The sequence below is a fragment of the Physeter macrocephalus genome, chromosome 15, assembly GCF_002837175.3.
Source record: "Physeter macrocephalus isolate SW-GA chromosome 15, ASM283717v5, whole genome shotgun sequence".
In the NCBI taxonomy this organism is placed as follows: Eukaryota; Metazoa; Chordata; class Mammalia; order Artiodactyla; family Physeteridae; genus Physeter; species Physeter macrocephalus.
Window position 1 is genome coordinate 76,585,867 of NC_041228.1, and position 19,677 is coordinate 76,605,543.

At 44.8% G+C, this 19,677-nt stretch overlaps 1 long non-coding RNA gene across 1 annotated transcript; it reads left to right on the forward strand.

The window, feature by feature from the left end:
• Positions 1-8,695: 8,695 nt before the first annotated feature.
• LOC129392829 (uncharacterized) lies at positions 8,696-14,152 on the forward strand. The gene is made up of 3 exons (XR_008619445.1): positions 8,696-8,979; positions 10,332-10,623; positions 12,919-14,152. It is a non-coding gene; the product is annotated as an uncharacterized lncRNA (long non-coding RNA).
• The last annotated feature ends 5,525 nt before the right edge of the window (positions 14,153-19,677 follow it).

Here is a 19,677-nt window from a genome sequence, read left to right on the forward strand (position 1 = left end):
AGGAGGGGAGCCCATAAGCGTGGTCAGGAAAACTAAAGGACCATAATGAGGGAAGCCGAAAAAATTATTTCACGAATGAGGGAGGTGTCAACTGGACCAAATAAGACACAAGTCAAATAAGATGAGTCCGTTAGATTTAGCAAAAATATATAAACGATAACTTCACAGATGTATGGGGATGTGAGGTAGATTATAGAAGGTTGAAGAGTGAGAGGAGTGTGAGAATGGAGACAGTGAGCACAGACAAATCTGGAAAGTTTGGCTCTAAGGGAGATAAAATAGAGAAAGAGCAAGAGGGCAGCAGTGTGTGGTGGAGAGTGGACTTTTGTGTTTTTTCAGAAGAACTTAAGGTATGTTTAAAGGCTGCTGGGAAGGAGGCAGTAGAGGGGCAAGACCTGAACACGTGGGATGAGAAACGCTGGATGACATCATCATGGGAGGAGGAGATGATGGTGACATCATGGGAGGAGGAGATGCTGGATGACATCATCGTGGGAGGAGGAGATGGTGGGTGACATCATCATGGGAGGAGGAGATGATGGATGATGTCATCATGGGAGGAGGAGATGATGGATGACATCATGGGGGAGGAGAAGATGGGTGACATCGTTGGAGGAGGAGACGATGGGTGACATCATCGTGGGGGAGGAGGTGATGGGTGACATCATCATGGGAGGAGGAGATAATGGAATGATGGTCCTGAGAAGGTGGGTGGGAGGCAATTCAGAGACAGAGGGATTCGAAGAAGAGGGGGGACACCTTTTACCCCTTTTCTATTGTAAGTAGAAGGAAAGAGGTAGGACATGGTCTATTGGCAGGTAAGTTCACTTGTTTAGTCCTGAAGTCCAGTAATTTCTCAAACGTTAATTCCCAGTGTCTCTGTGACTTGGAGAAAGAATCATGAACACGTGAGTAAGGAGGGAACTGGTGGGATCCAAGATTGGAAGGGAAGAGGAAGTGAAAAAGCTTGAGGGAGACTAGGAGAGAGAGCGAGCTGACCAGAAAACAAAGAATTACTGGGGTAGTAGGACCTTGATTTTATAATGGCACCAATCTGAGTCATTTTATTACTTTTTCTCTAGTTGCCCTTGGTGATCAAGATTTAAAAATGGGGAAAGCAAATGGTTATGTTGATTCAGGATTGGGGTTTGTCAGGTCATGACAATGGTGGAAGACATGACAAGGGAGTGGAGAATAATATCAAGAATATCACCAATAGAGAAAAACCTGATAACCCAATTTGAAAATAAGCAAAGAATTTGAGTAGGCATTTTTTTGCCAATGAAAACATAAATGGTTAACAGGTGTATGAAAAGATGCTCAATATCACTAATCATCTGGGAAATGTGATTCAAAACCACAGTAAGATATCACCTCACAACTGTTAGGATGGCTATTATCAAAAAAATCAAAAGACAGCAAGTGTGGGTGAGGGTGTGGAGAAAAGGCAACCCTTGTGCACTGTTGGTGGGAATGTAAATTGGTGCAGCCGCTACAGGAAACAGTGTGGCGATTCCTCAAAAAATTAAAAATGGAACTACTGTAGATCCAGCAATTTCACTTCTGGGTGTTTATCCAAAGGAAAAAAACCACTAACTTGAAAAGATATCTGCACCCCTGTGTTCACTGCAGCATTGTTTACGCTAGCCAAGATATAGAAGCAACCTAAGTGTCCATCAGTGGATGTGTGGATAAAGAAGACATCATATATATTATACATTATATATATGCACACACAGTATATTGATAGTATGTATATATATACATACCATCAATCACATCTTCTTTACCCATACACACACACACACACACACACGCACACACACACACAGGCACAATGGAATATTATTCAGTCATAAAAAAGAAGGAAATCCTGCCATTTGCAACAACATGGCTGGACCTTGAGGGCATTACACTAAATGAAATAAGTCAGACAGAAACAAAAACACTGTATGATCTCGTATGTAGAATCTAAAAACAAAAACAAAAACTGAATTCATAGATACAGAGAACAGATTGGTAGCTGCCAGAAGTTGGGGGTGGGGTTGGAGTGGGCAAAATAGATGAAGGGAAACAAAAGGTACAAACTTGCAGTCATAAAATAAATGTCAGGGAGATGTAATGGATAGCATGGCAACTATAGTTCATAATACTATATTTTATATTTAGAAGTTGCAAAGAGAGAAGATCTTAGAAGTTCTCATCACAAGAAAAAATATTGGTAACTATGTGAGGTGATGGATGTTAACTACACTTACCGTGGCGATCATTTCACAATATATACAAACATCGAATCATGATGTTTTAAATCTGAAACTAATATAAATTTCTATGTTAATCATATCTCAATAAAAAATACGTTTGGAATAAGATCGACAAATTCAATTAAACCTTACACTTCATCTATAGAAAGACTTTAAAAGTCTGCCTGCATAAATCACGTCTCTTCTTTATATAGAAAAAGATATATATCAAGCCACAAACATCCCATGTGAGGAGACAGTTATTGACAAATTCTGTTAGACGAATAAATGGGCTTTTATATTTAAAGAGGTGACAAAGGAAATAACACCTGAAGGATACAGTGGTTTAAAATGGAAAGCTAATTTGTGGAATCTATAAAAGTGATACAAATGAATTTACTTACAAAACAGAAATAGACTCACAGACATAGAAAACAAACAGGGTTACCAAAGGGGAAAGGGGGTGGAGGAGGGATAAATTAGGAGTTTGGGATTAACATATACACACTACAATATGTAAAATAGATAAACAACAAGGACCTACTATATAGCACAGGGAACTATAGTCAATATTTTGTAATAAACTATAGTGGAAGAGAATCTGAAAAAGAATATATATGTATGTATGTATAACTGAATCACTTTGCTGTACATCTGAAACATAAATCAACTATACTTCAATTTAAAATAATTTAAAAATTTAAATATAGATTAAAAAAATAAGAGAACACTACAATATGTAAAATAGATAAACAACAAGGACCTACTATATAGCACAGGGAACTATAGTCAATATTTTGTAATAACCTATAAGGGAAAAGAATTTGGAAAAGAATAGCTATATATGTAGAACTGAATCACTTCGCTGTACCCCTGAAACTAACACAACATTGTAAGTCAACTTTACTTCAATTTTTTAAAAATCAATTTAAACCAAAAAATAAAATGGAAAGCTCTCCATTCTGCTGAGCAAAGAAAACAGCCCCCTGACTCTTCTTACTCCCCGAGACTCTGCCCCTCACTTCTCCCCAAACACTGGTCCTAACCACCTCCTACCCATCACTCCCAGATACAGAGACACACACACTCTCCTCTTGGGAAGCAAGGTCTCGACCAGGATTCAGAGAAGGGGGCCCTTCCAGTAGTTTATTTTCATCAACTATTAAGATACACTTGGGGGGGGTGGGAAAGAGACGCCGCAGACTGCATCCGAGGCCGAGGAGCCAGTGCCAGACAAAAACAATTTTTAAATACAGCTCAGAATCTGTTCATCTCCCGCCCAGCCTACAGAACACCGGATTGTCGTGAACGAGGTTGCTGTAACAGACAGAAGAAAAGTCCCTGTGAGTCTGAGAACAAAGGGGAGCCTTGGTCCCTAAGCCAGGTAACAATTAGGAGTGAGGGGTGTATCCCTCGAGGACACAGCCGCCTTGGTGGCAGGTGGGCCCTGCCCGTGCTGGCGCCTCTGAGCGAGAGCAGCGTTGGTGAGCCCCGCGGTGACACTCAGCACCTCGGGCAGGTTCGGTAGCATCTGCTTATTCACGTGCCACACGAAGGAAGGATCTGGAAGAACTGCAGGTTGTAAAACAGTTGGAGAGCAGGGTGAGAAAAGTATTCCTTTGTTATTGTTATTTTCATCCTATGTTTCTTTTTCCTGGGCTGGTATGTTCTAGGGTGCTATGGATTACAAGAACTTCAGACCCCAACTTTAAAACATCACCCTCCATCCCTTCTCCTGCCTCCTCTGTATCACTCCTGAAGCCTTCTTCAGCTCTCAGCTGGACCATTGCAGAAGCATCCCAACTGGTCTGATTGCCTCCAGCCCCTCCGATTTCTAATCCATCCAGCACACCTTCATCAGATTGCCTTCCTCATGAATCATCGGGATCAAATTCAGTACAAACCACTCACCCTCTCCCTGATAACCTGGTTCCGGCCCTCCTCTCCAGCCACCAGCTCTGCTCAAGTGACCTTCCCTCCTCCTGTATCCTATACTTACGTCTCTCTTTCCCATCTGAGTCTGTTATGATCCCATCACTTCTTTGAGGTTTGTCTCAAAGAACACCTTCTCTGTGGAGCCCTCCCTGATCGCCCACCATGACCCTGTTCTCACCCCCCTCTGAATCCCCATAGCACTGCTCGCACCTCTGCCCTCCAGCCACAAGCACTTATGAAGCATCTTTTCTGTGCCAGGCAAGGATGCACAGACATGGCCTTGAGGAGCTTGTGTCCGGAAGGGAGAGAGACACTTCAACAGGTGAATTGTATGACAACCTGATAACTGATGCGTCAAAACCGAAACGCTCTCTCACCGAACCCCTGATAGCGCTCTTAGGTAAATGGCAAATTCAGTCTGGTCCTGAGTTAACTTGGGTGTCTCCCACACCTCCTACCACCAGTGGACTGCAGCTGGTTGTGCTTTCTCCGGGGATGTGTTTTACTCCATCTGGATCCATGGCAGCAATTCACACAGTGCCTGGCACACAGACATTGTTTTCATTCAAGTGAGCTCCAGTTGGAATAGAAGGGACAGAAAGTCCTGTTCATCTCCAGTGCACAACCCGCTAGCATCCCCAGTGGACTAGGAGACCCACATTCACCTTGTTCTCCAAGCAGTAGAAATGGTAGAGCTCGACCATTTATAGGGGTACTGGATAGCCTCAACCACAGCTACATCCCTGTCTGGATGTGAAAAGCTTCCCTCGCAATATCGGACTCTATACTAGAAACGATTTTCCCCAAGCCCCAAAGCCTTCAAGGCCTTCGAAACAGGAACAAGATGCAAAAAATAAAACACAGGAAACAAGGAACAAAACTAGATAATCACATCAGAGACAGGACATAAAATATTTCAATTCCACAGTACTGGCATGAAGTAAAATCAGAGAATAAAAATAAAGACAAAACAGTCAAACACAGGGGAGCAAAGAATAGAATTGTGGCTATTTGTGGACGTGGGGAGGGGGAAATGGAAGTTGCTAGTGAAACGTATGAAATGTCAGTTATGCAAGATGAACGCATTCTAGAGATCAACATTGTGCCGATAGATAATGATACTGCCTCAGACACTTTAAAATCAGTTACAAGGGTAGATCTCATACAGAGTCTTTTTACTATAATTAATATTACCAAGTGATAGACCAAGAAATCCCCAAATGAAATGGAAGATGTCCAGAAAAGGAAGATTCTGGTCAGTACGTTCCGGGCAGCATGAAAGAAAGCCAGAGTCTGTGATGAGAATCTCACGGCGGTGGGCACGTCGTGACTACATATATGCAAACATGCCCACAATGTGTTCCAGTTCTGTTCTTCCCTCTTGTTTGTCCTTGAGCAAGTGATTTGACCTCTCTGGGACTCAGATGCCTGGTGTATAAAGGTTGAGACTAAGTGAGAGCTCAGCTTTGAATTCTAGAATTCTATGATTATATTAAAGAGAAATAGTTTTTCCCTATAACCCTGATGGATGTGATGCTAACTCCCTCCCACGACTGTGCAGCACCATTAGGAGGGAGGTGTTAATATACCCCATGACTGTAAGAGACTCGCTGTTGCTTTAATTCTGACTAAAGACCTGAGAATACTGGCATTGACAACCTTGGAGAGGTGCCAGGATTTTTACCTGAAAGTGGCTACAGTAAAGAATCTAGTAACGCTCAATAAAACAAGTTTGTTTGTTAGAAAGCAGCTCTAGTAAATAACAGATGCTGACTTATTTTTCCTCTTTAAATAAATGTACACAGTACTTAAAATCCGAGGAGATGCACGAGTTTTCCCCATGTAATTAATGAAAGCACTCCCTTTCACTCTCAAAAATGTCCTAGTTTGGGTGCTAAGTTATAAGGTCACCCTACTGTTAGGAGATTCCTTTCTGCTTTGCTTAATTCCAAATCCACCTCAAAGATACTCTTCATCTGGTTCTCAAATGTTTCTTCAGATGGGCCTCATGAAAACCAGTTGCAACCAGAAGAGTAGATTTTCCTCTTTCTCTATTTTTAATTTCCTATAGCTGCGGCATTATTTAAGAGCTGTGTTTGCCAAGGTGATCCAGAATGCTGATGTGGTTTCTGCTCTGACAGGTAAAGAGTTCAGAAGTCGTTATTCCCCTCCTATGACAGGAAAAAGCTGGACAAATGGCAAATCGAAGAATTTCCTTGGACCCATCTGAGAACTGCAGCCGCAGGGCAAACCGTCCGCCCCAAACCTGGAGAGTTGGTCACAGCAGAAAGATCCTTGGAGCAGAAGCTACGGGATGCCGAGCTGGCGGGAATATTCACACCAGCCCTCAGGACCCTCTCTGCCCTCTCTCCCCGCCCTGCTTCCTGGAGAACATCCCTTCCGTGCTCCAGGAGGTTCCAGAACTCACAGCACAGTATACCTTTATGTGTTTTTATTAATCCCAGGGACTCAGGATTGGCATGAAACTTATTAGAGCGAATTTAAAGCATCGCACAATTTTACTGCAACTTTGAAGAGATTCCGGAGGGATTTTATTTTATTTTTTTACTTGAAAATTTAATAAAATAACCCCTTGGTCATGAATCTCTCCCGGGGAAGTTGATGGGGAATTGTGTTCACACCTGCGGTGACGTGTACTCAGACTCGATTCAATTATAAATCTCTGTGACCTCAGCTCACCTACAGATGGCACTGACAGGCAGGAAAACGGTTCACGTCCGCTCTAATTACAGTGACGTATGCAGTTCTGCAAAATCAATGAACAATCCCTGAAGTTGCCATACAGCAAAATGGCGAGGAGTTGCATGAAAACAGAAACCCTACTTCATTCAATCAACACAGAAATGTTTTTATTGTCTCTAATTTTCATTGATCTTAAAATCAACTCATAATCATTGTGAATGGACGTTTCCCAGAGAAAATTCAACTAAACTCACCCTCCCTTTTGCTGCTGGGAGTTGCAGGGAGGGGCGTATCTGTTGAAACCTCACTCTCTCAGGAGGACACACAGGGATGCATTCTGTCTTCCTAACCGAGGACCCACTATCCTGCGAGAGAACATCTTAGCGCAGCGAAAGGCTGTTCCTTCCCAGCACCACGAAGACTCCAGCCTGCTCCTGTTAAAGCCCCGGCCTGGGTCATTCTGTGTCTGTTTTTGCTGGAGGTGATCTTGGAGGCAGCTCCTCCTCCTGGCGCTTTGTCCCGGGAAAAGCCGCCTCTCCTCGGCCTGTCTGGGGCCTGTCTCTCACCCTCTCTAAGTCCCGAGACTCTGATGCTAGGAGACCCTTAAATCTGTGAAAAGCAACACAGTGCAGAGCATTCGCGGTACAGACCCTGAAAGGAACGCACGGATTCCCAGCTTTTATTAGACAGGTAACAGCAGCTCCAGTGCTGTCTTTGTAACGTCCTAGAATTGGAGGAGAAAACAGCAAAATCTTCAGAATCATAAAACCTGTGTTGCCATAAAATGAAAGTCTGTCCATCTTTGTTCATCGTAAGACCCAGGCTCTATTCTTCCTCTAGGGCCTGGGTGTCAAAGGTGTTTTCCTTCATGTAACAGGGGCCGGTCTTGTCTCCGGCTGACCTTGGCCCGCTTCAGCCATGGACCCAGTGTGATGGCTGTTCTGATCCGTTCCTGTCGTGGAAGGAAAACGTGTCCGAAGGACTTCAAATAACTGCCCAGAGCGTGTTGGCAGGAGGAAGCGCCCAGCCCCTTGGGCCAGGACTTCCGGGGCCTTCTGCCTGCCGCCCCGTCGCGGCTCACCTGTTGGTCCTGGGTCTCCTCTTTAGCCCAATCCCCGCTGTTTGTGCAGAGCCCGGCGGACAGGCGCCCAGCCCGGCCAGAGCAGCTATGGGAGCGGGCCGCTGACTCTGTTCCTAACTCCTGGTTTCTGCTCCAGACTCATCCCTGGGCGAGGCAGCTTCGCGTTCTGGTCATTTCTCTCGCCAGGAAAAGCGTTCGGCTTTTGCCTTCTGGACCAGGGGGAGACCGCCTCTGTTTCATCTCCTGAGTGTCACCTGGTTAGATGCAGCCCAGAGAACCTGGGCTCAGGGCATGGGGAGGCTCCGGCTGGGCCTCTGCAGCCGGATCCCAGGTGAGGGCCCCGCACAGGAGCCACGGCGCCCGGCGGGGCACACACGCTTCCCGGGAAGCGGGGGACAGTTCCCAGCAATCACAGGGCCGACTGAGCCTCAGGGTTTTGCCCAAATCCTTGTGCTGCGCTGTATTACCATGCAGGCTGAAATCTCTCTTCAGGAGAAAATAACCCACGCCTCTCTGCTCTGTGTTTTGCATTTCACTGTTGGGTTTTGTTTGTTTGTTTGGTAGCTGGTTAGTTATAATATTCCCAGGGGAAAAGACATCAGCTATTACGATGGGGTAAATTGCCAGCTGTCACATCACACCTCAGGTGCCATCATTTAAGTTGGACAGTCAGTGGCTTGGTGTCAGGAAAATGATTAAGCCCCAAAGCTATGGGAAATTTCTGTGTGAAAAAACAAACGAAAAAAGCTAGAATAAATTATAACCTGGATAAATTGTTAACAGGGCCTTTTAAGTTCTCTCTTAACTAAATCTTAGTGAAGTCTGAAAAACAAAAGCAAAAACTAATCTTAACTGGAAGATGACTTCTTTTTTCTTTTTTAAATTGAAGTACAGCTGATTTACAGTGTTCCAAGGTGTACAACAAAGTGATTCAGTTATACATACATATTCTTTTTCAGATTCTTTTCCATTATGGAAGATGACTTCTTAATCCAAGGACATACCTCTTAACCCAAGGTATGCCAGACAGAAATAATCACTTCAGGGGCCTATCTTAACATGCCTTTGTGGTCAGAAGAGGGCAAAGTGTCAATCAAGTTAATAAGTGAAGTGGAGTTTTTTCCATCTATCCTACATGCGAAGTACATAGGAAATTGCGGGGGGGGATAAATTTTTGTCATTTATATTCTAGGCAAACTGCTACCTTGGTTATTTGCAATTGAAAGGTGCCAGTTATTTCAGCTGTGTCTGCTATGACACATTTTGAAAAAACATTCAGGTTTAAAACCAATATATGTTAATTAATCATTTGAGGTTTCTCCCTTGAGACGTTTTAGACCGTAATTGACCCCATTTTTCCTCTTTTACTATTTATTCTTAATAAAGGTATAATTTTATGAATAACAATCTGATATTAATATAAGCATGGACTTATTAAACAAGGAAACTTTATGTAAGTGTTGGGTTCAATAACACAATATTAATATATAGCTTTATGGTTTTTAGAATTGACACTTGGAATTGAGAGCTGCTATCTTATAAAGCTTAAGTTATTTTGTAACTTTTAAAAGCAGCTGTATTATTACACTTTTTCATCAGTTTGTATTTCTGATATGATCTCTTTCATGCACATTATTAGTGACTGAAGTTTTGAAAATCAGGCCTTTATCTTATAAACAGAAAGATTCTAGGCTGAGGCTATAAATGAAACCAAGTTATTGCAGTTTGATTACTCAAGTCATTTGGTATTAAAAGGACTTCTGGGAGGGATGGGGGAAATGCGCTTCCATTTCATTTTTCTTTTCAGTTTTGAATTCGGATTTAAGGTAACGTACAGCCGACGAAAGAGAAGTAACCAGAACCACCACTGGTTCATTTACGTGACAGAACACTAGGTGGCGCTGTCTTCCGCAGGAATTGGCTAGAATTGACCAAGCGTCTCTTTAAACCCATTTGTCAGGGATATGTGTGTTATTTTGTGTTTTCCAGAAGTCAGATAAAAATACTCCCTTCACTTTCTGTTCTTAATGAAGTGTTAACTTTATGAATAAGCACCTACACTTGTAACAAACTGGACTTCTTGAATAACACAACTCTGAGTAAATGGCAGGTTGGTAACTATGGCTTCCGGGTACCAAGACTCAAGGAACTTGTTTACCTTTCAGTTGTTGTTGCTAATAAACTTTAGAACAGTTTTAGATTTACAGAAACATGTCCAAGCTAGTACACCTTGCATCCAGTTCCTCAGTATTAACATCTTGTAACACGTCTCAGCCGATGAACTGATGCTGATAACTTACTGTTAACTAAAGTCCAGATTTTATCCCGGTTTCCTTAGTTTTTACCTAGTGTCCTTTTTCTGTACCAAGATCCCATCCAGATGACAGCAGTACATGTAGCTGTCCTGTCTCCTCAAGCTCCTCTTGATGACCTTGATGGTTCTGAGGCTACTGGCTGGGAATATTGTAAGATGCCGCTCAGTTTGCCTGTGTCTGAGGCTTTTCTGGTGATCCGAGCCCGGTTATGGATTTGCTGGAGGAAGACCACAGAGGTGCCGGGCTGTTTCATCACCGGGTGTCACGCAGTTGATATGACCAATCACCGTGCGTGCTGACCTTGGTCAGCCGGCTGAAGGGGCGCTTGGGTTTCCCCACCATCAAGGTACCTTTTCCCTCCCTTTCTATACTTTTTCCTTGGAAGCAAGTCACTTTGCACAGTGAGCACTTAAGGAGGGGATGTGATGCTTCACCTCTTTGAAGGCAAAGTATCTACATTAATTCTCTGGAAATCTTCTGCATGGGAAAAATGTCTCTTCTCCTCCATTTATTTACAGAATTATTTATTTATACCAGTGTAGACTCATGACTATTTATTTTACCCTCTGGTTTATAACCCAGTACTACTTTATTTATTTTGTTACTCAAATTGTTCCAGCTTTGGCCTTGGGAGATCTTTCAGTTGGCTCCTGTGTCCCTTTGACATACCCCCATCAGTGTGGTTTTTTTCTTTTAAGCAACTTTTAAACTTTTAAATAGATTCTGTTCAGTCTACAAATAGGATTTAGCTCCGTTATTCTGTGAGCATGTCTCTTTTCCATTATTGGAGTAATATGTTAATAATGAAAATTGAAAGATACATGGAAGTAGGAAGGAAAAAGACCAATTCAATCTTTGTTATTCGTGTGCTCCCTTAAAGTGTTTCTTTTCTTTTCTCATTTTTATTATTTTGCTTACTTTTTGACATTTCCTCCTTAAAAAATGGCTCTACTCATTCTTTGTAAATAATTTCGTATTCTGATTATTTCTATTTAACAATACATCATGGATATTTTTTCTATTTTATTAGGTACATATCACTTAAAAAGTCCTCCATCGTTTGATTAACCTTTCCTTTAGAGTTGAATTGGCTCATAAGTATCTTCAGTGCATAATTCTGGATGCAGAGCAGGCCTTTAACACATAGGGACTGAATAAGTTATCTATTGAAATTATCTGTTTCAACATTTTGCAATTATATATAGCGATGAAATGAGTACACTTGAGCCTATAAGGTCTTTAAGCACTTATACATTATTTCACATATTTAAGAATTCTAGAAGTTGAGCTAGGTCCGATAAAAGCAGCAATATTTTTGAAGCCCTTGATTCATAATTAGATTTTACAAAATTGGGCAAATTGTATGACGCTAACCCAGGGGAAGAAAGGGGAAGATATTGTCCAGACTATGCAAATAAGGCAGGGGTCATTGGTTGAGAAGCTAAACAAAATGAGCCGATTATTAAGAAATAAAGCTTTTCGTAGAAATGACATCTGATTCAGAGCCTGCGTGTCACCCTTCTCAGCATGAATTCTCACTGCTTTACTGAGAAATGATGCAACCGACTTACTTCAACTTAATTCAAGAAAGGACGGGAGGAGGGGACTCCACATCCTGAGTGGTACTAGTCACCTAAACCTCTCAAGAGCTCTCCTAAGTGGGCAGAACAGTGAGAATTCATATTTTTCCCTAAGATCTCTGCTTAATTACACTACTGTGCTGTCCAAAATGTTCATTAAAAAGTTAACACAGGTACCTGAAAACACCAGAAGCTAGACTCCTACATTTGAAAGGAGGTTGCACATTAAAAGAATGAAAAGAAATTTCTTTCTGTCACTTTTTGTTTTAAAATTATTTTTCTCTCAACGGAGAGCATCCAGCCGTTGTTTTGCATTACATGGTGTAATAAACCTGGGAGTGTCATTACAGGGACTCACATTCAGATGTTAAACCTCACGCACGTTGTCGATGTTGGTTTGGGGCCGGGTGTCTGGCGGGGAATCCTCACCTCTGGTTCTCCTGTGAGGAGCCTGTGGGGTTTTCACTTCTTCCTGCTTCAGTTTTGTCCTCCTGGAGAGGGGACCCTATTTTCTCATACACAGCTCTTGTCCCAGAAATTTGTATATGTGTGAATTCACTCCTCAAAGGGCTTTTTGGCACACTATTGATTAACAAGAAGAAAAATATTCTGATTTGATTCTTTTTTGAAAATATAAATTTATTTATTTATTTATTTTTCGCTGCGTTGGGTCTTTGTTGCTGTGCGCGGGCTTTCTCTAGCTGAGGTGAGCGGGGCTACTCTTCGTTGCGGTGCGCGGGCTTCTCATTGCGGTGGCTTCTCTTGTTGTGGAGCATGGGCTTTAGGCGCATGGGCTTCAGTAGTTGTGGCGCACGGGCTCAGTAGTTGTGGCTCGCGGGCTCTAGAGCGCAGGCTCAGTAGTTGTGGCTCACGGTCTTAGTTGCTCCGCGGCATGTGGCATCTTCCTGGACCAGGGCTCGAACCCGTGTCCCCTGCATTGGCAGGCGGATTCTTAACCACTGCGCCACCAGGGAAGTCCCTGATTTGATTCTTTGGAGTTGAGAGTTTTCTTCTGATTTTTAAGTTTTTCACACTCTTTTTTTCTTTATTTCCTACTACAGGCCCGAGCAGCTCTTTGGAGGGTGGCTGGGACATTTTTAAAGCTGTTGACACATGGGGAGCTCCTCTTCAGAGAGGTAAGTGACGACGTAAATCACTGCGGGGTGGGGGGATGTTCCGGTCCGGGTGTCCTCAAAATGAAGTACATTCCAACGAGTCCAGCACCCAGCATGGTGCCCGGCACAGGGCAGGTAAGTGATAACTAGCCGTTGATTGAATACATGAATGAATAGCTGATATTTTATTGGTATACGTTTCCCATAGTGGAGATTAATTCATCCTATTTCCCACCCACGAGTTCTGCCTTCTTTAGGAAAAGGAACTCATTTTAAATGATGATATCAACAACAAAATACTACAGTTTCTGAGGACTGTGACAAAAAGTAAAAGGAAAGTGTTCCGTCTCCCAAAATAGCTATGTTTTGAAACAGAAAAAACAGCTTGGCATACTTACATGTCCCTTGGAGTAAAGATGCAGTGGAAGGTGACGGCTGCCCCCGATAACTACTACCTGTGTGTGTGCATGTGCACGTGACTGTGGACAGAAACCCACGTGCTCCTTGCGTTTTCCCATCACGAGAAGCAAAGATGCCCCGAGGTTATCACCTTGGCTGCAGGGCCCACTCTGTCCAGTTTCCTCCTCCTTCTGGTGCTGTTGGGCCCTGGGTGGGCTCAACGGGCACTCCCTCACCTGGGCCGTTCTTCTCCTGCCCTCTCCTGCCCTCTCCTGGGCTGTTCCTTTCCTGCCCTCTCCTGCCAAGCCCCACACCCCGCACCTTGGTAAACTTGGCCTCACAGCGTGGTCTGTCTGTGCAGTGATTCTGGGGACAGCCTTTCCCGCTGACCCCAGCACACAGTCCACTGGGGACCGGGATGTGCTCGCCTCCATAGCCCCGTGCTCACGGCAGGGCAGGACTGGGGAGAGCCAAGGCTCTGAGAGGCTTGGGCGTCCTAGGTTAGGTTGGGTGGGCGGTGCCAGCCGCCAGGCCTGGCTATGCGGGGTCCTCGGCCCCTTGGCAGCTGCAGGAAGGGCCCGCGTGGTGAGCCAGCTTTGACGTGTCCCAGGGAAGCCTGGGTTCATAACCTGCGCCCACACTGGGTGCAGCTGGGTGTCATCTGTTCACTTTTCTAGCTCATGTTCTCTATTTCCCAAGACTGAGTGTTATGGCTGATTTGTGTCCCCTGAAATTTCATATGGTGAAGTCCTAACCCTCAGTAACTCAGAGTGTGTTTGGAGATGGGGTCTTTACAGAGGTAACGAAGTTAAAATGAGTCTGTGAGGGTGGGTCCTCATCCGATGGGACTGTTGTCCTTATAAGGAGAGGTGACTAGGACACAGATGTGCACGGAGGGAAGCCGAAGTGAGGACACAGGGAGAAGGCGGCCGTCCGCCAGCCCAGGAGAAAGGCCTCAGGAGGAGCCCACCCTGCCGACACCTTGATCTTGGACTCCCAGCCTCCAGAACTCTGAGAAGTGAATGACTGTTGTTTAAGCTGCCCGTGTGTGCTGCTTGTTACAGCAGCCCTGGCAAACTGACCACTGGCTTTGATAGAGGTCCCAGAAGATTCCGGGCCGGGGCAGGAGCGTCCCCAGAGGTGACCAGGGCACAGCTTCCGGTGTCAGCAGGTGACCAGGGCAGGCAGCTCTGGGCGATGCTGTCTCCTCCCAGGGCACCAGGAGGACCTTCTGAGGCCATGAGGAAAGCTCTGCGCAGCCTCTCCTTGGCTTCAGATGCCGTGTTCCCGGGTGTCTTCACACGGCCCTCCCTCTGTGTGTGCTGTTTCCTCCCACGATGGTCTGGTGTTAGGGGCCTACCCGGGACACCATCTAAGCTTAACTGATTACATCTGTAATGACCCTGTTTCCAAACAAGGTCCCTTTCTGAGGTCCTGGAGGTTGTGACTTCAACATACCATTCTGGGAAGACACAAGTCAACCCATAACTGTTGCCAGCCCCCCAATCTAATTCCCTAGTTTAGTTTCTCAGGGTTATAATTTGAATATTTAAATCAATATCACAGATGGGGGAGGTTGCTAAAAATTAGAAAAAACCCACCCAATCTAGAGAAACCCGATCTCTGGGTGCCGGGCAAGGGTCGGGGGGTGGTCTGCGTCCACAGTGTCCCCCAGAGCAGGCCTGGGGAGTCTGGGAGCTTAGCCTTTCTCCACTTTCCTGCCGTAACAGCCTCCTCGTGGGCTTTCCTGTCCCTGCATCCCTCACACTGCTGGCCGACTGGACTTTATCACGTCTTTATTTCACGAACACATTGACTTAATTGTGTGCCTGACTCATAATGAGATGTTACTGCATTCGTTCCCTGTAGCAACCACAGGAAGTGAGGTCTAATCTTATCCCTATTTGGGAGCTGAGCTTAGTGAGCAGAGCTGGGCCAGGAGGCAGGCGGTGTGGCCCCGCCGTCCAGGGGCATAGGCCACAAGCATGAGCTCTGAGCTGGGCCCCGCCCCCACCCCCAGGCTCTCAGATGCATGGTGCTGCCAGCATGGCTTACCTGGGCCTCCACCTTCTCTCCTCATGGGGCCTCATCCCCGTTGACTGCGCGCCCCCCACTGCGGAGGGAAGGTGGCCCAGGGCCAGGCATATCAGCTGCCGTTCTCGGGCCCCTCCCCAGACCTCCAGCCCAGAACCAGAAACTCAGCGGGGGATGAGGAGGCAAGGATTTGTGACAAGGAGGTGACCCTGAGACACTCTCAAGTTTGAGAATCGCGCCCAAGCTCCACCCGTCTGGGGGGCTGTGTCCTTGAAGCCCCCCGACGTCCCTGCCCCACCTCCCCCCTTGCTGCAGCCTTTCTCTGAAACTCCCTGCAGCCTCTTCTTCCGCTGCCGGCCCTCGGTCCCTCTTCAGAGCCAGTCCTGAGTGTCACCTCTTTATGAAGCCTTTTTGCTTTATCTCCATGCCTGTTCTTGTAACCGGCGCTGCGGTCTCTCCTCGGAAGGATCTTCTTCACCTTCTGTACCTACTTTTTTCCTTATAATAGTTTTCTTGCGCTTGCATTGTCATCACTGCACTTGTCCCCTAAAAGCCGGCCATCTGAGACTGTGTTCAGGACTGTGTTCAACAAAGCACTGTAATGAATGACTACTATTAACCCATGGAAAACCTTCTTTAAAACTAAGTACATGGACAAAAAAGGAGATTAGGAGTGATGATCCACTCTGGAAAAAAATGTCTTAGAAAGAAGGATTCAAAAAGATAATCCTTTAACAGGGCAACTGTTTTAAAATGATTTCTCTCTCCCATCAAAACATCTGGGCTCTGGCCCCCACCGACAGTCTGAAGGCTTCCGTGTCTGCTGTGCTCCCAGCTCTGTCACATGTACCCGCTTGCCCACATCAGAGAGACTCTCTCAGGGCGCTTAGATTTGGGAGTCCGCCATCTAGTGCTCAGGGTTGAATGGAACGCTCCCGCATGGTCTGACTTTCGTGAAAGAGCATCTCTTTTTGTTCGTGGTCCTTGGCCAGCTACTGCACTCTTTATTTCGGCAACCACAGCTCACTGGCAGCTCTGTGGGCAACTAAAACCACTAGACATCTCTCCTCACTTGAACTGCGAAGTCTCAGACCTCCCTGAAGTGCATTTGATCAGAGAGTATGTTAATGTCTATGTTGTTTCAAACAGATGCATAAATACTTTGCATCCTGGAACATGGCTGCATCAAATGAGTTTTGAGTAACCACGACCCCCATGTCGTCTATTTGAACTGGACTCACCACTGACACCGAAAGGTCTTGCCTGCCCTTCAAGCCCTCTGGCCCATCCCCTTCGCCACAAAAGCCCAAAATACTCCAAACCAAGTTTTTGAAGAACTCATTTGGTGATAAAACCTGATCCAGAGCTATTTATAGGCTATATTCATCCCACTTCCTATGAATTCAGGCATTTTTTCCTGCAGAAATGTTTTATTTGATTAATGGTTTCTTCTCTAGTGTTCACTGAGGGTTTGCCACCAAATATTCAGGATATTCATTGTATTAACCTTTTAAATAAAAACAAAAAGAGAAAACAAACCTTAAATCAAAAACACATCTGACCCTGAGGGTAGCAGATGAGGGCTTAAGGACTTGTCTGAGCCCCAGCATAAGTGTAATTTTAAAAAAATTCACAGATTGTTTTCCTACTTTGTGGCACGGTATTGGCTTTTGGTGCTGTAAATAAAGCCACCTTTGGTTCTAGAAGTTCTGTATTAACATTGCACATTGGCCAATCCAGATTATATCTGACAAATCTCTCCAACGGCCTAGAGATGGAGGCCACCAAGACTGCCCCCATCATTTCCAGATTTAAGGGAAATATTCACTATCACTCGGTGACCATCTTGGGAGCCTTGGGACATTTTTGGCACTTGCTCCTACTCAAAGTATTTAGATTCTTAAGAACACAGGAAATTAAATTGGAAGGCTTTCCTCCTACACATTTATCATATTTGAACTTTCTGGGATAAAATTTTATCAGTTCAATTTTATCAGTTTATCAGTTACAGCTTCATGATATGAAATGGAGCACAAATGTTATCAAAGCATTTTATTCAAAAGTGTAGTCTCTGTAAGTTGTCTTTTTAAAAAGTGTGAATGGTGAGTTAAATTATTGCATGACTTTTCTCCCCAAATTAAAATTTTTGGAAGAAATTTCCTCTCACTTCTGTGTGGACTCCAGTGGGGCATTTTTAAAGTAATTCCTTTGCCCACTTAGAATATCCAACTGAGTCAGGAATAGTCCACTGTAAAGGTATTTCACTTGTTTTATTTTGCAAGAAAACATGAAGAGAAGCCAATCTATTCCTTTTGTGGTCCTGAATGCCTCTGATTTCTCAGCCATGCAATAGTGATAGTACCATCCAGAACTTCAGGAGTGATTGTGTGAGTTCAAGCTAATTTTTTTAAGTGCCAAAGCACAGAAGAGAACAAGGAGAGAATGGTGGGTGTATGGGTATCTTTGTGTATTTATAGTCATCATTCCCATCAGGAAGAATGGCAAGGTGTCCTCAGTTCATCAGGCAGTCAAAGTGTAGAGATGGAGAACTGAAGTCTCATTCAACCAGCAGAAGTAGAAATGAAGATACAGAGAGGAAAGGTGGCTGGTGTGAGCTCATCTGAGAGATGCTCTGGGCAGAGAACACAGGAAGCTTGGGTGTGGAACATGGCAGTTAAAATCATAAGGGTGGGGGGCTGAGCAATTGTTTTAATTCAGTGAAGCTTGTCAGATGCTGGTGTTTTGCTACTGAGTAACTTTCAGCAGCTACTGCCCAGGATGTAGTTTGTTTGAGCAAAGGGAAAGCCTTCACCACAGGTAAAATGAGAAATGAGCTTATACTTATGTTTCAGCGCCCTCGATCTATCCCACTGTGTAAGCAAGTAAATATGGCCCCTCCTTTAATTGACCCCCTTCTACACTCTTGGGACAGGAGTCAAGGCCTCTGTGGTGTACGTAGTGTGTCCCCTAAAAGAAGGCCTGGACATGCTTTCCCAGTGGGATTCTGACAGCACCTCGGGAGGCCTTCTTGGAGGGGCTACAGAAGTACCAAGTGTCCCCTCCTCCTTGGGACACGTGTCAGGCCTACGAGCTTTACTTTAGGTTCTGTGAGCTTCCCGTACCTAAGGAAGGAAAAAGGCACATGTCCTCCTCCTTCTTCCTCCTTTTTGACTACATCCTCCTCGGGGAAACTGAACTATCTGGGGAAAGAGAAGGTCTTCTTTTGAGCAGATCACTTCGCAATATGGGTCAAGGCTGGGGGGCAGCTCTCAAGCCTGGGCATGCATTATACTCACCTTAAATTCACTGGGAAGCTTTTCAAGTACACTGACACATCCCCTCCCCGGTCCCCCTGGGCAGAACAACAGAGTCAGTGTCTAGGGGTGGGGGGGAGGATTCCATTTTTCAAGTTCTTAGTGACCTGGGACGTGAAGATGTAAGCCAGCCTGCACGCCTCTGCACACCAAGATTAAACAAACACCTACCCAGCCCCTGATTCTGCCTGCCAGGAACCCTAACGGTGCGTGCTGTCCACCGAGCACCCTGTGTACGGGCACAGGCTGAGAGGAAGCCAGGAGGCCCGAGGTGACGGAGGAGATGCTGGAAGCAAAGGAGCACAGACTTGACCGAGGGGGACAGTGGAAAGTAAAATGGCCAAAGGAAGCAGAATTGAGAGGAGGAAAACACGGTGAAGATGAATTTAGTAATTTCTTAGAGACTTCTTTTTGCTTTAGGGATTCCTTACACTTTCTCTCCACGTTGGGTCACGTGTGTGATTCTGAAATAAAGCGTGAACAGGTGGGTGTTCGTAGAAGATGCACCGTGGCGAATCAGGTGACCAGCTGTGCAGGCATTAGATGATAATAGTTCACCTTTGTGAAGATGGCTCTTGTGAATTGAGAATTTTAGACTGTTTTAGAAAGGACCATTTAAAAAAAAAAAAAAAAAAGATCACACGGGAAAAGAAGTTAAAATTTAGGGAAAGCAAAATATTCCATCCCTTTCCCCTGGCACCCAACATCTAGGCAACACAAACAAAGTGAAAATGTAATGGTGCTTGCCAAGCCTGTTTGAAGACAAATCCTATTGGGCCCCCATAAAGGGATAATCACGTGTCCAGCCCAGCAACTCCTCCGTTCTCCAATCTGAAAACACTCAAAGATGGAGGTAGAACTTGTACACAATTTTTTTTTTTTTTTTTTTTTTTTTTTTGCGGTACGCGGGCCTCTCACTGCTGTGGCCTCTCCCGTTGCGGAGCACAGGCTCCGGACG